Below are 10,043 nucleotides of genomic sequence, written 5' to 3'. Positions count from 1 at the left end.
ACCGACATTTCTCACTCTCTGTAATAACATCTCCATAAAATCCATAACTGGTGACATCCAAGAGACCAAAAAGAAATGTCACTACAATTAGTTCCCTTGTGTTTACTGTCACACCCTCAAAAATCCGTATGCAGGGTTTTACCGCGAGGCGCGTGACAAACCAGGATCTAGACACCAGTCATATCGAATGACCTCTATATGAGAAAATAGTTTTTACCAAATAACCAACAATTCAAAAGAAATGCAGAAGCGTAACAAATGTAAAGCAAAAACATGCGTCAAAACAAACACTCAATCAAACAGTATATAAATATGAAAATGCAACGTTTACGAAATGAAAATATTTTGACGCCATGTTGTGCACCTAGTCGTGCAAGTACCTTAGCGACCTGGTGAGAACACGTAAGAACAAGTGTCAGCCATTAATAATAAGTAAGTTCACATATACAGTTTACAGATATGATATGATATATTTATGCAAGTTACCACTATTCAACCAGAACAGTAAATATTAGTATTTAATAAACTATTGTCATATTTGTAGGTAGCTAACTCGTGTTATGTCACTGACCATGGCGGTTAGTTAGGCTAATTCTACACCCGCTGACCATTACCGGTCTAGCTAGCACGACTAGCTCGGGTGGGGCTTGTCGGGCCCAGTAGTACTACTCAAAATTCCCCCGCTATTATTCCCAATACTAACTGTCCGAGGTTTACAAGGACTTTATGTGATAATGCCACTTTGTGACCATAACAATATAACAATGTTCTATTAAATAAAAGCGTTATAACCTTATAGCTGTTGGGCATTACATTACCGTAATGTGCCCGTGTTACCTTCCCCATGTTTTAAAATGTTTAAATATAGGGTCCGTGAACTCACCTTAGTATTGCTCGGTAGGTTACAAATGTTTGCGAGTTAGGATGATTAACCACGCCCTGATATGGTCACCATCTTATCATTAGTTATATTAATTAAATGTTGTCACTCGGTTTCACACGGTTGTCTTGGTTTCGAAGTCGAGAATTCAAAACATCACACCAAGCTCTAACACTTAAATCACTAGCACATTCGTACACAATGCACATTCATATGTTTACATGCACCCACAGAGTCCCAGTTCATCATTTAACATCATGTATATATATATATATATATATAGGTAAAGAGTATGGTACAAATATGGTTATCCTACATTACGTACGCTATATTATGAGCCGTACACGTGTCCTGATTGAGTTCGGTTTAAGAAGGTTAAATCAGACAATTAACCTATTCATCAGAGGGCAAATTCGTCTCTTCATTCATTCAGCGAGAAGTTCGTTACACTGATATCCCGGTAATTATTATTCAAATCAGTTTCAAATTTTCCATAATTCACAATCTGCAGTTTTCGTTCGTACGTGATAGGGTTTCATTCAATTTGTCTATTTTCGATGGATCCACAGAGTAGCACTGGGCGAACAGAAGATGATTTTGAAGAAAATCGGCCGATCGGTGATCATGCTCAATTATCTGCTTATCAGAGAGTTTCGATTGAGGATGTTTTAAATCCGCGACCTGCAAATCCAATTCCAATTCCAGTTTCAAGTTCAAGTGCTGCAAACGAGATTTCTATTGGTAATTATGTTAATTCAGATATCTAAATTATGTTGATGATACTTATGTATTGTTTTTGACAAGCAGCATGTATAACTTCGCATGTTTTTACTCATTACAATTCGCATCTGGTTTTGTTTTCTTTGTAATTTCGCATTTGATTACATAATAAATCGCATATGTATTTCAGATTAATCAATATCATCATTTCGCATGTATTTATCAGACGATTCGCATTTGGTTTTGTTTTCTTTGTAATTTCGCATTTGATTACATAATAAATCGCATATGTATTTGAGATTAATCAATATCAGCATTTCGCATGTATTTATCAGACGATTCGCATGTGGTTTTGTATGACTTTTTTATATGTTTTATTTTTATTCATGTAGATGAAAGGGTTTACACTCCGGAGGTTCAGGCATCAGCTACACCTGTTGTTGGGATGCAATTTATCTCCATTGAACAAGCATATGCGTTTTATCAATCATATGCTAAGTTAGCTGGTTTTTTTATTCGGAAAGGTGGCGAAGTATACAGTGGTGGTATAATCAAAACTAAGTATTTTGTTTGTTCTAAAGAGGGACATAAGCCTGTGTGTATTGATGATAATTCCAAGTCAAAAAAGCAATTCAAAACCAGGAACAGGGGGACTATTAGGACCGGATGCAAAGCTCAACTTGTGATTTGCACTGTTGATGGTAGATTATATACAGTCAAGAAATTTGTTGATGGCCATAACCATAAGTTTGTTTGTCAAAATGACATTCACAAGCTCCCAGCTTACAGACAATTGTCAGATGTCCAGGAGGAGATGGTTTGGGAACTTGGCACTTTAAACCTTGGTCCTGTCAAAGCTTTCCACATAATGAGGAAACGTTATGGTGGTTTCGAGAACGTTGGTGCCACGGTTGATGATTGCAAAAATTTTAGAAAGCGAATAAACAGCTATATAGGAGAGTATGACCTGACATGGTGATTAACAGGATGACTGACAAAAAACAGTATTTAGCTGATTATTCGTTTGAATACTCTGTTGATGATGGCAAACGGTTAACTGGGTTGTTCTGGGCTGATGGTTTATGCAAGCTTAACTATATTGAATTTGGCGATGTGATATCGTTCGATGCAACCTTCAAGACAAACAGGTAACTGTTTCAAAGACAAACATGTTTTGTTACTGATTTTTCGCATATTTTGTCTGTTAATGAGTGTTCAATATCGCATGTTTAGACAACAGAGTGGTGTTGAACATATCGCATGCTTTTCCCCCTGGTTTCGCATTTGATTTTTGTTATTTCGCATATAATAAACGTGATTTCGCATTTGTTGTCCAGGTACAAGATGGTGTTTGTTCCGTTCATAGGCATTGACAACCACTGTCGGAATGTAACACTCTCAGCTGGGTTGTTGGCATCAGAGAGTATTGAATCATATAAATGGCTTCTAAGTTCATTTTTAAAGTCATTTGGTCGACAGCCTAATGTTGTAGTGACGGATCAAGACCCTGCTATGAAACAGGCTATTGAGGAGGTTTTCCCTATTAGCAGACACAGATTGTGTATGTGGCACATAATGAAAAAAGTGGCAGATAAGGTAGAGCATGCAACATTTTTTGGTGTTTTTATTGGTGTTATTTTTAATTATTATAGCTTTTTGTAATAGACTGATTTAAAATGCATTTTATTTTGTTAAAGGTTGGGCATGAGTTGTGCAATAACAATGAGTTTAAAAGGAGGATGTGCGACATTGTTTGGACTGATTCGATTGAGCCCGAAGAATTCGAGAGACAGTAGAAGTTGGTGATGATTGACTTTGTTCTGACTGAAAACAAATGGATTGATGATATGTTTGGGATGAGATCCATGTGGATTCCGGCTTTTTACCGGCATGAGCCAATGTCAGGTCTTATGAGAACAACTTCAAGATCAGAGAGTGAGAACCATTTTTTTTGTCAGGTTGCTAATTCACAACTCACACTCGTAGAGTTTATGAATCATTTTGATGGGGAAATGGATGTTCAAAGGTTCAATCATAGGAAAAATGATCATATTTCAAGATATACTGAGCCAGCTGATTGGAGTCAAACTACATTGGAAAAAGATGCTGCTAAGATCTACACCAGGTCTATATTTTTTGATAAGCAATTAGAGATTCATGGAACAATTTCCGAATGTTTGCCGATGGACACCAAAGTTGAAGGTCCACGTATCAGAATAATGTTGAAGGACTTTAAAGCACATGGAGATGGTTTATTGGAGGTATTTTTCATGTTTTTTTAGATATGCGAATCCGTTACATTACATATGCGATTTTAGTTTATTTATTTTACATTATTTTTTTAGAAATGCGAAATTGTTATGTTCCACATGCGATATCAATTTTACTCACTTACATGATTGTTAAACATTCGATATTGTTTATGTTTATACATGCGATTTTAAATCTTATTATTAATTTTTTTTTTTGTTTTTTGCTAGGTGTGGTTCAAGAATCTCGAGAATGATGTAACTGCACAGTGTAGCTGTTTGCGTTTTGAGCAGTATGGCTGCTATGCAAACACATATATTTTCTTTTCAAGATGTTTGGTGTTAAAGAAATACCAAACAAATATGTTATGAAGAGATGGACGAAGGATGTTGTGCCGAATGAGTTAAATGTTAAGTATAATCTAAATGTGGGGGGCAAGGATGTGCATCAGAGGGCTAAACGGATTGCTCGTGAAATCATCCACACAGGGGAGTATTTGGTTAGTAATTTGATTTCCGACTTTGATCAACTTGTCTTAGTGAGGGATCAAATGATGCAGCTTAAAGAGAGAGTTGATCAGAGTCGCATAACCAAGCAACTTGATCCAAAATTTGACTGATTTTCAAAGTTGATTGGTTATCAACAACCAATAACTAATGCTCCCCCCACTGTTCGTGTGCCTGCTGGTATAAGAAACAAAGGCCGCGGCTTGCATAGAAGGATTAAATCTAAGAAGGAACAAATGATCAGCCGCAAAGGGAAAAGGTCAAGGACATGTAGCGTATGCAATGAAAAAGGTCATGACATTCGGACTTGCGGCGAGCTTAAAGCCAAACAACAAGGTAAACAGGGAAAAAAGAAGATGAAGGGTGTCCAGATTGAAGATGGTGTGAGAGACAAAGACAATGAGGGTGAAGACGACGAAGAGGAAGATGACTTTGAAGATTACATCAGTGATGAGGGATCTGAAGAAGAAGATCAGTGGGAAGAGGTGTCTGGAGATGAAGATGACGAGGATGAGTAATGTCTTTTTAAATGTAAATGCGATTTTGTAATAAACACATGCGATTTTATATTCATGATGTATATCATTTTTCACATGCGATTTTAGTATTATGAACATGCGATTTTTATATGCATCAGTTTAATTTTAGTTCATATGATTTTTCAAATGCGATTTCTTTTTTAATACATGCGATGTTGAGTTATCTTGTTTTTTTTTATGTTATAGTGGCAAAGATCCCTAATTCATTCATGCGATTTTTAGATTACATTAAAAGCATAATATTTGTTCAAAACATATATCCAAAATACAAAATATTGGTTATTGTCAAACACAGCTACAACCATAAAATGATTTAACAGAAATTTAGTTACTTGAAGCAAAGATTTTGTCACGTTCAGTAGAGCTGAACTCCATCTTCTCCTTCACCGTGTTTAGAGCATCTGTCAGGAAAGAGAAGGCTAAGTCATCAGCTCGAGATTGCTCTTTTATGTGATCCAAAGCTTTGTCCCTGAATCTTGATGGTGGTTCTTGAAGTAGCTTTTCCCATACTGCTTGATTGTTCTTGATTTGTTCAAGGATTTTGCCCTGCACATCAAGAACCAGATGAGAAGAGTTGACATCAGTGGTTATTTCTGTCAACGTGCGAGTTGACAATAGCTCCTTGATTGCAATGTTTTTGATTTTTTCCATATCTTCATCTGCCATTTTTGTTTGTGTCTGTGTGTTTTGTGTGTGTTTTATTTGGTCTTTTATGTCTTAATATGGAAGGTAGTTATCAAGGTTTTTTATATTAATATAGTAAATTTATTATATAGGTAGGGTGGTAAGTTCAGTAATATTTATTGTAAAATTCATCATTTCATGTCAAATTATAGTCACATCGTTTATAAATTAAGTTTTTTATATAAAATAATATCATTTTCAGTTTTTATGATTGGTAGTTGTTTTTTTTTTTTTGTATTTTTGTTACAAATTTTATTTTTTTTAAAGTTTTGTTTGCAGCCTTATTCGAAATCGCATTTGATTCCAAAGAAATTCGCAAACTGTAAGAAACAAACAATTAAATGTCCCTTTCTATGATATCGCATGTTTAATTTATATGAAATCGCACATTATATGAAGGGGATATTGAAAAGTTTGATATCGGATTTGTATTATCATGAATTCGCAAACTATATGAATTTTCAAAGAATTCTTAAACTTTTTTACTGATATCGCATATGCATCCCGTGAATTCGCAAACTATATGAAATTTCAAAGAATTTTTTTTTTATACCGAATTCGCATTTACATTTATCAACATTTTCGCACATGATTTGTCAACCTGCACCATCTTCTTCGATAGCCAGTGCATACAGAATTTCTAAATTCATCAGAAGTTTTCTCAGAAGAGTTTGTTGAAATAGGCATCGATCCATTTTGGTGAAGAAGAATCGTTCTGGTTAATTGTTATAATTTCGGTTTTCCTTTTGATTTACGATCTTAAGTTATGATTTTTGACGTTATGATTTTTGAGGTTTTGTTCGCCGTTTATCAGGTGCTTTGATCTTAAATTTTACGATTTTAACCTTGGCGGTTTCCTTTTTATTAATCCTATGTTGACATTTTTAATAGAAAAATGCGCTGTTCACGGATTTATGTATGCTTACGCTACCATGCCTACCTCTAGCACATAGATTCACATACGAGTTTCTTGGGTTTAAAACGAAGTTGAACCGGGACTCTCCTTCCTACAATTTATTTATAAAAGCTTTCATGTTTAATCATAATCATCTTCTACCTATATACATATGTCACTCTACATGCATAATTATTAATGGTTGCATGAAAATCATTCAGTTATGGATACATACGCATTCCCAAACTACCCACATATTACTATACATGCACGACATCTTCAACCCATTCACAGTTTATCCACATATTAATCATAATCTACGGCTATGTTTACATGTATGAACAGATCCATAAGTGCCGGTTAGTCGTAACAATACACTTTCAAACGATCTCGTTCCTTCATTACAACCAGTGGCGGACCCAGGATTTTTGGACAATGGGGTCCCATTTTTCCGGTGTTCAAATTTTTTGGATCGGTCGTTGTTCGGGTCGGGTCAAATCTATAAACATAATAGAAAACAATATCATAACTAAATTACAAGTTTCATTTACTACACATTCAGCTAAATATAGGTGAAAAAATTGAAATAGAGAAAAAAATAGAGTGATTAATTTAAAATCAGGTTTAAAAAAAACACAAAAAAACGAAACAAACAGGTATTGAACCCAGGACCTTTTGTGTGTAAACAAGGGGTTTTACCACTGTATCAGGCTCACTTTCATTGTTATAGGGTCCAACTAAATTATTTTATAGGGTCTATAGAAAATTTTATATACCGCTTCTACTACTTTTTAAAAAAAAATATTGGGGTCCGGGGACCCCGTTCTGCTTAACGTGGGTCCGCCCTGATTACAACACATACATACTATCCTACTCCTCATAATTACTGTTGTGTATATATATACATGCATACATATTTAACATACTAATTCAAGTTTGCAAGGACATATTCAGTTAATCATGGTATCATGTAAACAAGGATGATTCACAACTCGAACCGAAACCGTGACGAAGATACCGCGATGAAAGTGTCAGTTTAAAGAATTACGGACGAGAGGGCGAAGCCTTACCGGTGATTAGTGGCTGCGTGTCGGCTGAAGGAGAGTGGTAATGGCTGCCGTAAATTTGAGAGCAGGGAATGATGATGGCTGACGTAAAAGTGGGGAGGGAGGTTATGGCTGGATTACGCACATGATATGGTTATACGATAGATGTGGGTGTGGCGGTTTGAATATGGGCCGAGGGGTGGTGTTGGGCTGGAGTTAAGTGGGTGGCTTAGTTGGGTCAACCAAAGAAAGGGAAAGGAAAAGAAGCAGGGGACGAAGAGTGTGCATTATGATTATTATAAATTTTTTTAACAGCTAATAAGAATAATATATATATATATATATGTATGTATATATATATATATATAAGCATCCACTTAATTAATATTATATATATTAATCGAGTTACGGTTCGGGTCTCATAAGTATCGGGTCATGCCCCACTTTAGGTAAGTATAGCTAATTTGCCACACAAGTTCGTTCGGTTACCTACTTAAAACACGTATAAAAGTTAATTTATAGTTGCGAAAACCAACGGAACAATTTTTACCTCGAAATGTCGGGTTGTCACATTTACTCTCAGTATAAGTGGAAAATGGGTGAATTGGATAGGAAGTCAAAGAGCTATTCCATCTTCCTGAAGAAAGCAAGAAAATTATTATATAACTGCATTGGAGCAAGACATTATTACATTTCTTAGAGTAACACATCCTTTAATAAAACGCCCCAACTTTACGTCATAAAACCAACACATTAAGTAGGGAAAACTAGAAAATTTTTCGACAATTTCTTAATGTCAAACATTATAACTTATATCCATTTGACAAAACGACGACATGACCAACTTTTTTGGTTACAAGGTTACTAATAAGACTAACATTTACCAAAAACATAATACCATCAAGGTTGAACAAGTCGTTTGTACATAAAAACAAAAACTTGAACTATTCAAGTAATTAGCAACGGAAGCGCGAGGTGGGCGTAGTAAGTGTGCGTTCGTTCCAAGATCGCCAAGCCATGTAAGTTGAGGATTTACCTGCATCAAAATAAATCTTCAAGTTAAATTCGTTAATCATAATATTATCTAAACTAGCGAAAACAATGTGATCCGTTTCATTCTTTCATGTCATCTTTCCATTCGCTTGACCCGTCGAAACGGGTCGTCGCTTACTATCTCAAGTTCGAGACAAAACATACCATTCATTAATCCGTTAATAACGGGTTAATTACATTCATGACATAAACTTTCATCAAATCCGTTCACAACGAACGAATACATTCCTTCCATCCTTTGCACTTGCATCAACTTCAACCCGTTTATAACGGATTGAGTTATTTCATTCCTTTCTCACATAACTTTCCATTATACGGTTTGTTTGAAGACTAACCGAATATAATACAATTCCATTCGTAAACTTTCATTTCATGTGACCCGTTCGTAACGGGTTATGCTATCTACCACATAACTACTATGGACTACCATAACTTAAGATTTTTGTCCAAGAACGATAAATAGCAAAATAAAAATTTTATGCAAAAGACAACATACCTCCATCTTGTGAACCTTCCGATTTCCTAGCATTTGAGCTTTCTTCTTTTACACCTACATCAACACATTCATTCATTTAGCCCAAACTATATCATTCCATCATTCACATAATTCCTCATATGACAACATTATCATAAAATTTCCAAATTTTACATATTTGTTCTCTTAATCATTTCATCGAACACTTGGCGGGTTTCGCATTAATAGGATATTTTGTACAAATACTCAAAGACATGATCCTACTAGTTCATCTAGTAACTTACCAACAATCAACCAATTTCATAAATCCTCCTTAATCTACATTGATATATTTAACATTTCAGGTATTATATGTTAGAATTACACATGATTACTTCGATCTTTGATCATCTTATTCATAACATATTTTTATCAAGTGGGTTTATACTAAAATCATTCAATGACCTAAAATCAAGCATGATTCTTGTTCTAGAGAGCACTCCTAACTCCAATTTACACATTTTGTTATATGAACTCAAGATTGGGTTGTAACCCACTTCCTACAAATCATAATTTCAAGGAATTGAACTTACCACTTCAATAATCGAGTTCAGAAGAGTGTAATTTGAAGTTCATGCATTGGATTTTCCTTCAATTTCAAGTTCAATTGATTGATTCTTTGAAACAAGGGTTTCCCCTTGTTCTCCTGTTCTTGTTCGATCCCTAGACACACACACAATGTGTGTTTTGGGTTTTTATTCTTTTTAATAATTTGAGTTTTAACAATTTACACATTTGGCCCTTCTAGTTTGTTTACTTATTTAACTTATACACTTCTCATTATATTACTAGTATTTGTAACATTTCCATTAACTAAGTTAGATCTTTCATTAATTTAACTTATATGTCTAATAAATCTTTTTGGGATGTTACAAGTCTATCCCCCTTAAAAGAGGTTTCGTCCCCGAAACCTGGACACATAACAAATTAATTATTTACGTACCAAAGAGAAAAGG

At 34.9% G+C, this 10,043-nt stretch overlaps 1 long non-coding RNA gene across 1 annotated transcript; it reads right to left on the bottom strand.

Moving 5' to 3' along the window:
- Positions 1-8,281: 8,281 nt before the first annotated feature.
- Positions 8,282-9,729, bottom strand: LOC118491161. Its single transcript, XR_004890660.1, has 3 exons — positions 9,621-9,729; positions 9,070-9,123; positions 8,282-8,556 (listed from the first exon to the last, which is right to left on the bottom strand). It is a non-coding gene; the product is annotated as an uncharacterized LOC118491161 (long non-coding RNA).
- Between the last annotated feature and the right edge of the window lie 314 nt (positions 9,730-10,043).

Source organism: Helianthus annuus, chromosome 4 (assembly GCF_002127325.2).
Source record: "Helianthus annuus cultivar XRQ/B chromosome 4, HanXRQr2.0-SUNRISE, whole genome shotgun sequence".
NCBI classification, from domain to species: domain Eukaryota; kingdom Viridiplantae; phylum Streptophyta; class Magnoliopsida; order Asterales; family Asteraceae; genus Helianthus; species Helianthus annuus.
The sequence above is the reverse complement of the archived record's forward strand: the minus strand, read 5'-3'. Positions and strand labels throughout refer to the sequence as shown.